Here is a 12,172-nt window from a genome sequence, read left to right as displayed (position 1 = left end):
ACCTCATATGTAATTCAATTGATAGCAATTTCTATAATCTATTGACAATGTATGCATTTGATAACTTTCATCTGATAACATCCAGCATCTCACAAACAATATCATTGTGACTGTTAAAGTGGTTCTCTATGACATCAATTGAATTTACATTGACTTTCATAATGAATTTTGAGGTGGTGTGGGGATAAATATATTCATTATTCACTGAATATTTTTTGAGCAGCTACTGGATATCAGCTACTTTCCTCGGCCCTAGATATAGATGTAACTTAGGAGCTTATAGTCTATGGAGACCCAAAATTCAATAAACAACTTTACATTTATCACTATATATATATGTGTTCATATATATGACCAATTTCCTTCATCTGTGTGAATCTTTAAGATGAAACTCTATGCCCTCTGCAATAGTTTGTATTAATATTAAAAAATTAAGTCCTAACAGTTTGTGATGCAAGAACATCACAAATTACCTTTAAAGATAGTGACCAAAGTTTGAGGTGACTCGAGTATCTGTTACTTGAGCCTCGACACTCTAATCATAATGGCAGGCCTGTGGGGCTCAGGGTAGCACTGGCACCACAGGACCTGAGCCAATTAGCTGTCTGTGTTCAGAGCACTAGCTGACTTCCCCTCCACCTCCGCTGACTGGCCATCGGAAGAAGATTTGTATCATGTGGGAGGAAACAAAGACTATCTGCCAGTGAAATGCACAGGAAGCTCGCGGGGCTAGGAATAAGGCTCTAGGTGTGGCACAGCAGCATCAGAGCCCCAGCCTAGGAGGGCCTCTCTAAGCAGGTGCTGGGAGCCAGGCTGCAGACCACCTAGGCTCCAGGCCTAGCAGATGACTTCTGGGAGACATGGACAGCCTATCTGAGACCACCACAAGCTGGGACCCTCTGCTGCTTGGTATGCATGCTATTTCTATTTACCGAATGTCTTTTTGGTTAAAAAAAAAAAAAAAAACAGTTATTTTTTTGTTTCAAGTCCAGACAGTTGAGATTACTGCATTTGCTCTCAGCAGTCCCATAAGGAGGAAAAGTGAATGTACTTTGCCTGGAGGGTGGGGGATGTGGGGTGTTGCTAGATCCTTGGCAATTTAGGGTGTCAGGGGAAGAGGCCTGTAGTCTGAAATCTTCAGGGGAGATAAATTTTTGTGTGGAGGTCAGAAAGGAGGCCTGAGATAGTTTTTTTGTTTTTTTGGTTTTTTTTTACCAAAAAAGATCAATATGACTGTGGCACAGAGAATGTAATTTGGGGGATTTGCCAAAACTCAGTTCTCAGTTATCACCAATGTACTGGGTAACCAATTTGCCAATTTTTCAGTTCATCAAAAGTTCAATTAACTTTCTCCAAATATTATAGCTAACCATTTCCCATAAATGGTTGTGACAGCCTTAAAGGATGTGTCTCACCATTTAGTTTGTTTTGGTTGAGGCAACTTGAAATTCACCAGCAATGCTCATCCCCCAAATCATAAATCCAAAGAAGCTAAAGTACAGAAGCTTTGGCTGGTCCCTGGAAATGAAGTAAAATTACTTCAGTAGATTAGACTAACTGGAAACTAATAGAAAATGGTATTTATATAGGATTCTAAGTTGTTTTAACTTTTTTCCTGATCTCCTCCCATGTGTTACCAATGGAATTTATCATTCTTTTTGGTAACCCCTTATCTGAATCCCCTTATAATGGGCTTGTTCCCTTAAGAGACTGAAATGCTAAAAACACCAGCTACTAAATTCCCTTGCTGCCCTGCCACTGACATGATTTGTTATAAAATGCATAAAATTCTCTAAGCATAACTTTTTTTAAAAAATCCTTAAATATTTTTATCAAAGAGTTTGGAATGCTCCTCCCCTCGATCCTCTCATGTATGCCCCCACCCAGCCCCCCTCCCCAAGCGCAATAAACAGCTGCTTCTGTCCACACTCTGTACCATGTTCTAAATGACTGGATTGATTAGTCATAAATGTGAAATAGAAACATTTTAATTCTTTTTAATTTTTAAAAAGAGCATTTTAATTCTTTTTAAAAAATTCATTTAAATTCAGTGAAAACAATGAAGTGAAAAGCAGTTAAGTAAAGCATGCAGTGTTTAGCTTAAAAGTCTCATTCAATGAACCACCAGGGAAGCCCATCCAATATGAACTGGCACAGACTTTATACTTAAAAGAAGAAAATCTGGGAGGAATGTTAATAACTTGGATACTTTTAAGATTTTGATTTTCTAGTTAAGTTTGTTTCCAGTGAATCAGTTTTTGGCAACTTGACCTAGAACTGAGCAAGGGTCAGAGATGGCAGGTGAGGCAGCGTGAAGGGAGCCGGTCAGGAACCCTTTCCCAATCATGCTCGATCCTCAGAGCATCTGGGAATTCTTGAAGGAAGCTGACTTGTCCTGATTGCATTTTAGAAGATCTGGATGCAGCCAGATAAACTTAACAGTGGCTACATGGAGCAGGAGACAGAAGAAATATCGGGAAGATAAATCCTTTTTTTTTTTTTTAATTTGATTTCTCTGCTTAAATAGTAATCATGCATTGATTAGAGGAGAGAAAGAGGGGAAAAAAGGAAAAGAACCTCTCACGTTTTCCTTGTATTTTTTTTAATACTGAAGTGACAATTGCTAGATGGCTATCTTTTTATACTTTTTTCCCCACACGGTTGCTCTGTCTTCAGTAATGAAAGCTAAAACTAAAATTCCACTATCAGAAAGATAGCTTTTCACGTGATCCTTCCAGTAATTTTGAATATTGCACTCAGCAACTGAAGTAAACCCTTCTGGCATTCATCAGATGACCATTTAATAATTCACTCTCTGTGCTAGATTCTGGTTAACTGCTACATCCATGTATCTCAAAACGTGTTTCTTTAGCCCACCAGCAGAAGTTTCGCCTGAAATGCTTATTAAAAATGCAAATTCTAGGACCCAAGCCGCCCAATTAAATCTGCATCTCTGGGGTCAGAGCTTCAGGGTCTGCATGTAAATGAGCTTCCTCTGTGACTCTTACCCACAGGGATATTGGGGAACCACGGCCTAATTTGGTGCTTCCCTGTTCAGTTGGGCTGGAATCACCCAGGGAATTCACTGGAAATACAGCCCTGGGTAACTCCCAAAGAACCTGATTGCATAAGTCTCTCCTGGGCTGGGCTCAGTCTTTGAAGTTCTCAGGTAAATCCAGTGGGATCAACGGCTTCACCTTGTACACTTGATAGCCCTCATGTGGGTACTCTGAAAGAAATGAGAGCACTTTTCCCAGAGTCCCTCTTCTCTCTGGACACATGGTTGAGTGAAACTAAGAGTATCTTACTCTTTGACATCACGATACAGGAAGGTTTGCTGTGACTCCACAGAAAGTTTTGGCCTGAATTTCAACTGAAGCTTTCAGTGTATGTGATAAACATTGGTGGTTGCAGTAGAGAAGCTACAGTAAGTTCTAGCAGCTAGACTTTGCCAAGATCCTGATGGCATTGCCCCTTTTACAGAGATAACCTGAAATGCATTTTAATATCCTTAAACACTGCAACCTAAATGTAATCTTCACATGACCAAAATAATAATAAAAATTATATATATATTTATATATATATATATATATATCCCTTTTTGCAGAAGTAAGTTACAACTAGTAAAGAACTGAAATATAGTTTTTCTGATGGGGAGAAGGTCCTTAATGGTATTTCAGAGATAGAAGCCATCATTTTCATAGCATTAAAGTGGAATTTCAGGCAAATGACTGTTGTCTGGCATGAAAAATGGATGTAATCCTGGATGACAGATGAGAGCAGAAGCTTGAGAGGGACTGTAAACCATCAAGAGCTTGATAGCAGCTAAAGATAATTAATTCTCTTAGAAACTAATAAATAAAGATAGCAATATGTTGCATTATGCTTAGCATGTCTGGTACCGCAAAACCGAGAATCAGAAAAAATGAAGTATGAGTCAGCAGTCCTAGGTGGAAAAGTCACCCCAAAAGGTGACTCTGAATTACTTTTTTCATGAAATCAAGTGCTGCATTAGACCTAATCACTGGCCTTCAGCTCACAACTATGCGATCATCGCTGGCGGGGAAAGGTGGATTATCAGCTTTCAGTTGGTTAAGAGTCAGGCGGCACCGACACGGTGAAGTGGGTCAATATTTGGACAATCGATTTTCTCTCTCTCCCTCAGTCTTCAAATGTTAAAGGGCCAGGAAGAGGGCAGAAGGCGACTGCAAGTGAAGGCCAACAGAAAAGAATAAGAGCACCTACGTGAGGTACTTTTATTAACTTGTCACAAGGAGACCAGATTTTTGTTATTAAAATCACGATTTCAGGATTGGCTAGGCAAACTAAAATGTACTTGGTGCACCTTCTTTCCTTTTTAAACATAGAAACAGATGATCAGTAAGAGTGAAAATACCGGTAAATGAATATGGTAATTATTTCTTAAATATGGATTCTATCAGAGCTATTGCACTCAGTACTTCAAGGGTTCCTTTGAGATCTCATCTTTGTATAAAAATTCAGTTAAGTCTTTTTTCCCCAAAATATGCTGTCTTCCTTTAAATTATGATCTCTTAATAAAAAAATGTTGCCATATCATATAAACAAGTGTATATATTAAAATTATTTGGAAAACTCCTAAACTCTATAAATTCTCATGAGCACTTTCTTTGTGTCAGGCTCTAGGTCCATGATCCGGTGTAAAGGAACTGACAGCCCAGTGAAGGGGAATGGACACCTGAACAAAAGGTTAACAAATAATTTAAATAAAATGTATTCAGCTATAAGTACATAAATAATGTGAAAAGAATTGGAAGTAAAATGTCTTGAAAGAATAGAAATCAATACGATCTGGGAGATTTAGTGCCCACATTTTTATAAAAAGAAAGTGAAGTCGCTCAGTCGTGTCTGACTCTTTGCGACCCCATGGATTGTAGCCCACCAGGTTCCTCTGTCCATGGGATTTTCCAGGCAAGAGTACTGGAGTGGGCTGCCATCTCTTCATCTTCCCGACCCAGGGATTGAATCCGGGTCTCCCACATTGTCGGCAGGTGCTTTACCATCTGAGCCACCAGGGAAGACCATTTTTATAGAATGGTGTTAGTAAATCAACTTCATTGCATTTATCCAGGTCTAGAGGACAAAAGAGATGGTGAAAAACAGGAGAGATAAAAACTGGGGGAAATTTTCATTCAAAGACTGTCATTTCTAGGTTGGATTGTGAAACAGAAACTAGACATAGATATAAACAGCAGAGTGCCTCATATGGGTCTGCAGGAATGATGCTGGCTGCTGGGGATACAGAGCCAGTAAGCTTGGTCCTGAGTCCCTCAGTCTTGAGGAAGAAAAAACAAGCGAATTGCAACTGTAACACTGTATAAATATTATAATACCTAAAGCACAGATGGCTGTGTTTTGGTTGTTTTGTTTCTTTTTCTTGAATCTGTATTGGCTAGCAGAGAGAAATCTCCTTGGAGAATACCAAGAAAAATACAACCATAATTAGGAGCAGAAGCCCAAATTCTGGAAATAGGAAGCAGCAGAGAATACACATTCTTTTGCCTCCTCTGCGCTGGTCCAGATCTGGCAGGTGTGAATTTGCATATAAGTAACCACTTCAGGTAGACACAGGTCAGCACCTGCATTCACAAACACAGGTGGTTGGGCAGCATTTTTGAAAATTTAGCTACTAAATTACAGTCTCTTGTTCCTACCCTGAGTTAATCTGTCTGATTTTCTATTCTCCTTATTGAGAACTGGCAATTTAAAACCATTCAAGGGGCAAAGAAACCCAAATACAGTTAATTCTCTGCTCTAGTAGTTCTCCAGTTCTAATCATGAGCTTGTTAAAATACAAACTCCTGGGACCATCTCATATATATTGAATTAAATCCACAGGGTGTGAGGCTTGCAGGATCTGTTTGTATGGCTCCCCCCTCCACCCAGGGTTTATGATAAATGTTTATAAACTTCACTTTGATTATACAAACACACGAAATCAGTTATTTTGGTCTGACAGTGAGATAATGAATCACTCGGCCATGTTTTATTTAATAATTAAAATTATAGTTTTACATTACAAAATTAATAGGGCCACTCATTCTCATTATATAAATTTAAACAGGGAATTACATAGAGCAAAAAGTGCCAAGCTCCCCTTCATTCCCCTCCCCATGACACTCCCCACCTTACTTGATAGTTAGATGTCTATATGACTTCTGTAAGTATGATACAGTTAAGTTTTATTTTATTTTACTTCGTTTTCATTTTACAGAAATGGCAACTTTTTTCACTTACCCTGTAGAGATTTTCCGAGTTAGAATTTATAAATATATTTCATTCTTTTCATCAGTTCTGTGATATTCTTGTATAGATACATCATTGGCTTAATTATTTCTAGCAGGTGTATATTTAGGTTATCCTACATCCTTTTATTTTGCTACCAACATAAAGTATTTCAGTGAAACATCTTTGTGAATGCCTCTTTGTGCAAATGTGCAAGAATTTTTTAAGGATAGTCACCGTCTAGAATTTGAGTCAAAGGTATATGCGTTTTAAGCATTGTTTGCCTTCAGATGCTACCTTTTTAGTACCACCTGATCAAAATGAGTTATCCTTTTTTCTTTAACCGGTCTGATGGGTGGGAATTACTTCATCATTTTAATCTGCGTTTCTCTAATCATTACTAGACTGAGATTCTTATGAGGATCACCTGTGTTATCCCTGTAGCTTTCCTGCTCATGTTCTTTCCACATATGTCTGCTTTTTCTTGTTGATTCATGGGCCATTTTAAATAGCCTGGGTGATAATTCTACTTGAGAAATAATGCTAAAAGTAAGAAGAAAATCAGTCATAGAATTAATATGATTGGGGCTATAAATATGAAATCAAGACTGTAAGTAATATCTTACATGGTAAATTATCTCTTGTATTTATGATGCCTATTGTTGTTTTCTGTTTCTATCCAGTCACATCTCACCACCATCATCTCTCTGATTCTAGATGCACTTACTGTCTGTCTTGCTTCTGGACGTGCATGGTGGGGCAGGGCAGGGGGTGGTTGCTGCGGTGAAGGTGGGGGCACAGTACAAAGTGGTCAGGGATTTTAGCTTCATTGACTTGGTAGTCAGTAACTAACTGACATACAGGATTGAGGAAAAGAAGCATCTTTGAGAAGGAAGAGAATGGTTAAGTTCTGTGTGGGGCATGTCGAGTTTTAGATTTCCACAAAATATCTTGCTTATGTCCAGTAGAAAGTGGGGAAAACACCCATCACTCGCCTCATCGTTGGTGTGTGCAGCCCAACAGTCTGGTTTTGCTGTGTGAGTCCACTTTCTTTGCTTATAAGAGATGGGAGCCTGGAATTCAAGTAACTAGATCTTTGCTGGGTGAACTCACTCTGAGTTCTTCTATTGTTGAAATATAATATTGCATACTTTTTAAAAATAGCCTCTTTTGGGAAAAAATTATTCCCAAGGTATTTGCAAAGGCTGCTGCTTTATCTGTCCTAATGTTCACAATTTCCAAACAACTGGTGAAGAGCTAGCACTGACGTTGCAGCATCTACCCAGTCTTCCTGCTTCAGGACTGTTTACCTTTTATGAATGTGGACAGTTTGTAGCTGTTGATAGCGTATATTAGCAACATCTGTGATTGAATTACCACCTTGATACTTGCACAAGCTTCCACATAGACTTACGGATTTTACACTGAGACACTGCAGCTCAGAGAGGGTGAGTGTCTTGCCCAACATTACACAGCTGGTGAGTGAAACTGTCAGGAGTAAACCAAAATCTACCTGGAGGAGACTGGTGGTCAAAGAGGGAGTGGTCATCATACAGAATAGTGTTTAAGCCTAGAGCTCAGGAGAGGGGTCTGGGCTGGAAATAGAGACCTGGGAAACACTGTGCACTCCAAGTTCTAGAGTTGAACACAGAACCAGCTTCACGAACATGCAACTTACACAGTTGCCAAAGGCCCCTGCTTGAAACCCATACTCTGCCTGTACCATCTTGAAATGTATAATCATTGTTTAGAAAAGGACCCTGAACTTTCATTTTGCAGTAGGCCTCAAAGTTTATGTAGCCCATCCTGGGAAAATGTGACTTCTCCCGGGGCTGTGAATAAACTAAGGACAAAGGAAGTGGGCGAATCCAGGCAAACTCCACCTGGGAGTATTGGAGAGGGCAGCTTGGCCATGAAGAGGACTGTGGAGTAGTAATGAGAAAAGTAGGAAGAAAACCAGAGGGAAGGGACGTGATGGAGGGCGGGGGATGAGTTCCAAGAGAGAAGGGTAGGTCTGCGGTGATGCCAGCTGTCAGGAGGTTCAGGTAACTGAGAACCAAATGAATCTTTATCTTTTGAGGAGTCAGAAAGTGGGAAATGGTGCTGTCTGAGACCAGACGCACCTCTGTGATAAAGTGGTCAAGGAATAGAGCTGGTGTGTGTAGAGTATTCATGGCAGAATTTTGGTCAATACAGAAAGGGGAGCAGTTTGGAGGAGATTCAGGGGCATGGACAAGAATTATATAATGAGAGAAATGAGAAAATGCTAAGCCTGGACGAAGAAGAGAAGGGAGGCCATTAAGTAGAAGGGAAGGAATTTATGATACAAGGGGATTTAGTATTGTCCTTGGTTTGGATGAGTGGTAATGCAGCAGAAAACTATTGAACTAACCATCAGCAATACCCAGAAGAGCACCTCCTACATGCAGTCTGCAGCCCTCACACCTTTTGTACTTCCTCAGGATCTGTCCCACCCTTACCTCCAGGGGTCACAATGCAGCCCCTTATCTCTCCCACAGTTCCAGGCTGGAGCTTATCCAGCTTTGCCCACCAGTCCGTGCTGATCTCCTCTCCATCCTAGCCCTGGTTCAGGAAGCTTGTTAAGTCAATGCCTCCAGAGTCCCACTCAGTTTAGTAGCTTAAAAGTGAAAAGACGCTCAGCTGGTCATAGCAAAGCTGGAATCACAACTATGACCTTTGGTCTTAGCGGAGCAAGAGAAGATGTCTAGGCTTCTATATGCAATTCTGTATGTGAACATACGTGTGTATATACACAATGCCATGAGCAGCTTATTTGAAATAGATTTCCCACAGGGGTAATGAAAACTGGAAGCTTCATCAAAGTAAGGACGACATAAGTAGCACATGCTGCCAAAAGCATTAAACTGAATGAGAGTTAGGCTCCTGGCACGGGTCCACCCTGCTTAGCCTCCAGCGCTGCCGCAGCCCTGCTGGTCCATCAGCCACCCCCCAAGGACAGCTGCTATCTGGTCGCTGAATGCATTTCTGTTTGGCACATGTGCTCACGTGGTTGAATACTCGAAGTGTGTTGTTCTGCAAAGCAGACACAGAGGATTATATTTCTGGGACTTGACCATAGACATAGCTGACTAGACATGATTTTTTTTTTAGAAACGTTATACTAGTCACAGTATTTAACCCAACATATTTTTCATTCACATAATTTACCCCCCCACCCCCAAAAAAAGGATGTTGAAAATGTTTAAGATGTTCAGAGTGGTATACCATTTTGGAAAAGAGTTTGTCATTTGCCTTATTTTTTTTTTATTTTATTTTTTATTTTTTTATTTTATTTTATTTTTTTAAAATTTATTTCTTTTTTTTTTATTTTTTTTTTTAAATTTTAAAATCTTTAATTCTTACATGCATTCCCAAACATGAACCCCCCTCCCACCTCCCTCCCCCTAACATCTTTCTGGGTCATCCCCCATGCACCAGCCCCAAGCATGCTGCATCCTGCGTCAGACATAGACTGGCAATTCAATTCACATGATAGTATACATGTTAGAATGGCATTCTCCCAAATCATCCCACCCTCTCCCTCTCCCTCTGAGTCCAAAAGTCCGTTATACACATCTGTGTCTCTTTCCCTGTCTTGCATACAGGGTCGTCATTGCCATCTTCCTAAATTCCATATATATGTGTTAGTATACTGTATTGGTGTTTTTCTTTCTGGCTTACTTCACTCTGTATAATCGGCTCCAGTTTCATCCATCTCAACAGAACTGATTCAAATGAATTCTTTTTAACGGCTGAGTAATACTCCATTGTGTATATGTACCACAGCTTTCTTATCCATTCATCTGCTGATGGACATCTAGGTTGTTTCCATGTCCTGGCTATTATAAACAGTGCTGCGATGAACATTGGGGTACATGTGTCTCTTTCAATTCTGGTTTCCTCGGTGTGTATGCCCAGAAGTGGGATTGCTGGGTCATAAGGTAGTTCTATTTGCAATTTTTTAAGGAATCTCCACACTGTTCTCCATAGTGGCTGTACTAGTTTGCATTCCCACCAACAGTGTAGGAGGGTTCCCTTTTCTCCACACCCTCTCCAGCATTTATTGCTTGCAGATTTTTGGATCGCAGCCATTCTGACTGGTGTGAAGTGGTACCTCATTGTGGTTTTGATTTGCATTTCTCTAATAATGAGTGATGTTGAGCATCTTTTCATGTGTTTGTTAGCCATCCGTATGTCTTCTTTGGAGAAATGTCTATTTAGTTCTTTGGCCCATTTTTTGATTGGGTCGTTTATTTTTCTGGAGTTGAGCTGCAGAAGTTGCTTGTATATTTTTGAGATTAGTTGTTTGTCAGTTGCTTCATTTGCTATTATTTTCTCCCATTCAGAAGGCTGTCTTTAAAAAACTAAACATACACCTACCATACTAACCCATCCTCAGTTCCTCACACACATGTTGACCCAAGGAAAACGATAGTACATATCCATACAAAGACTTGTATAAAATGTTTCTTTATGACAGAACACTTCTAAAAGAAATCCCAATGTCCATCAACAGGTGAACAGATAAATTGTAGTACATCCTTATGATGGAATATTACTCAGCAGTAAAAACGGATGAGAACATGACATAACAAAACATTGATGAGTCTCAAGATAATTGTGCTGAATGAAAGAAGCCAGATAAACGAGTTGCTGTTGTTTAGTCATTGAGTCATGTCTGACTCTTTTGCAACCCCATGGACTGAAGCCCACCAGGCTCCTCTGTCCATGGGATTTCCCAGGCAAGAATACTGGGTTGGGTTACCATTTTCTTCTCCAAGAGATCCTCCCAACCCAGGAATCAAACCTGAGTCTCCTGTATTGGCAGGTGCCTTCTTTACCACTGAACCACCAGGGAAGTCCCAAAGAATACCTATTGTATTACTCCATTATTAGGAATTTTGGCCTCTGTTAATAGTTTTTTTTTCTTGATTTAGTGTGAGAATTCCAGTACTCTGAGGGTAAAAATAATTGGAAAGCAATTTGAACATGATGTTGAGAGAGACGAATTAATGGAGCAGATACTAGTGGACAGCAATTAGAATGTGGATTGAGAAGTTCACCTTGGAAAGAAGGAAAAAACTTTTTTTAGGAAAGCAAGACCAAAAGAAGAGGGGAAGAGATGGGGGAGAGAAAGGAAGTTGGAGCACCATTTCCCAAATGATCCTCTCTGCGTTGTTAGCGGGTAGTCTTGAGATCAAGCCAGGGCGTAGGATGGAGCATGTGAGAATGGAGAATTTGGGAACAGTCGCACAGAAAGTCTATAGGGAATTGACAAGAGGTGAGGAAGCAAGCTTGGCAGCACCTGAAGTCAACTAGGATGAATTTTTGTGGAACCCACCCAGCATGGTTTTGTGAAATTTTTGAAAATACTCGTGACATTCAGTTAGAGGTACAGTCAGCCGTTCTTACTTTTTTTATGGTGAAAATTTTATGTGTAGAATTAGTCAGCTGGACTCCATTTAGATGATCCCAATTTTGTGGGCAGCATCCAAAGTGTCATAGTCACCAGTGGAACATAAGGCTTTTGCTCGCCATCAGGCCTGATCGGGATGTTGACCTTGGCCATGTCAGGGTCATAGAGCTTCCTCACAGCCTGTCCGAGCCAGTGCTGGCTGGCCTCGCGCCTACAGTGAGCACGGGGATGCTGTCCTGATCTTCATGGCTGACACAGTGGTCAGGCAGAACCTGATGACAGGGTAGCGGTCACGCGTGTTTCTGCTGGAAGTGCTCTGCCAAGGTGTTTGGGTGGCCTTTGGGGCAGCGGTATCTCGGGCTGCCGGTGGGGGGAATGGCGTGCGGCTCTTCATTTTCTTCTTCCCGCGGACACCTTTCAGCGCTGCCTCCTTGGGCTTCGCAGCCTTTGCTTTTGCTTCAGCTTTGG

General features: G+C 40.6%; 1 long non-coding RNA gene across 1 annotated transcript in view; it reads left to right on the top strand.

The window, feature by feature from the left end:
* Positions 1-4,120: 4,120 nt before the first annotated feature.
* The window catches only part of LOC138421851 (uncharacterized), a 33,260-nt gene continuing 25,208 nt past the window's right edge, over positions 4,121-12,172 (top strand). Inside the window, exons 1-2 of the long non-coding RNA XR_011249651.2 lie at positions 4,121-4,253; positions 4,662-4,731. This is a non-coding gene — a long non-coding RNA (uncharacterized lncRNA). The remainder of the gene's footprint in view (positions 4,254-4,661; positions 4,732-12,172) is intronic.

Source organism: Ovis canadensis, chromosome 16 (assembly GCF_042477335.2).
Source record: "Ovis canadensis isolate MfBH-ARS-UI-01 breed Bighorn chromosome 16, ARS-UI_OviCan_v2, whole genome shotgun sequence".
NCBI classification, from domain to species: domain Eukaryota; kingdom Metazoa; phylum Chordata; class Mammalia; order Artiodactyla; family Bovidae; genus Ovis; species Ovis canadensis.
Note: the sequence above shows the minus strand (reverse complement) of the source record. Positions and strands in the feature narration are given on the sequence as shown.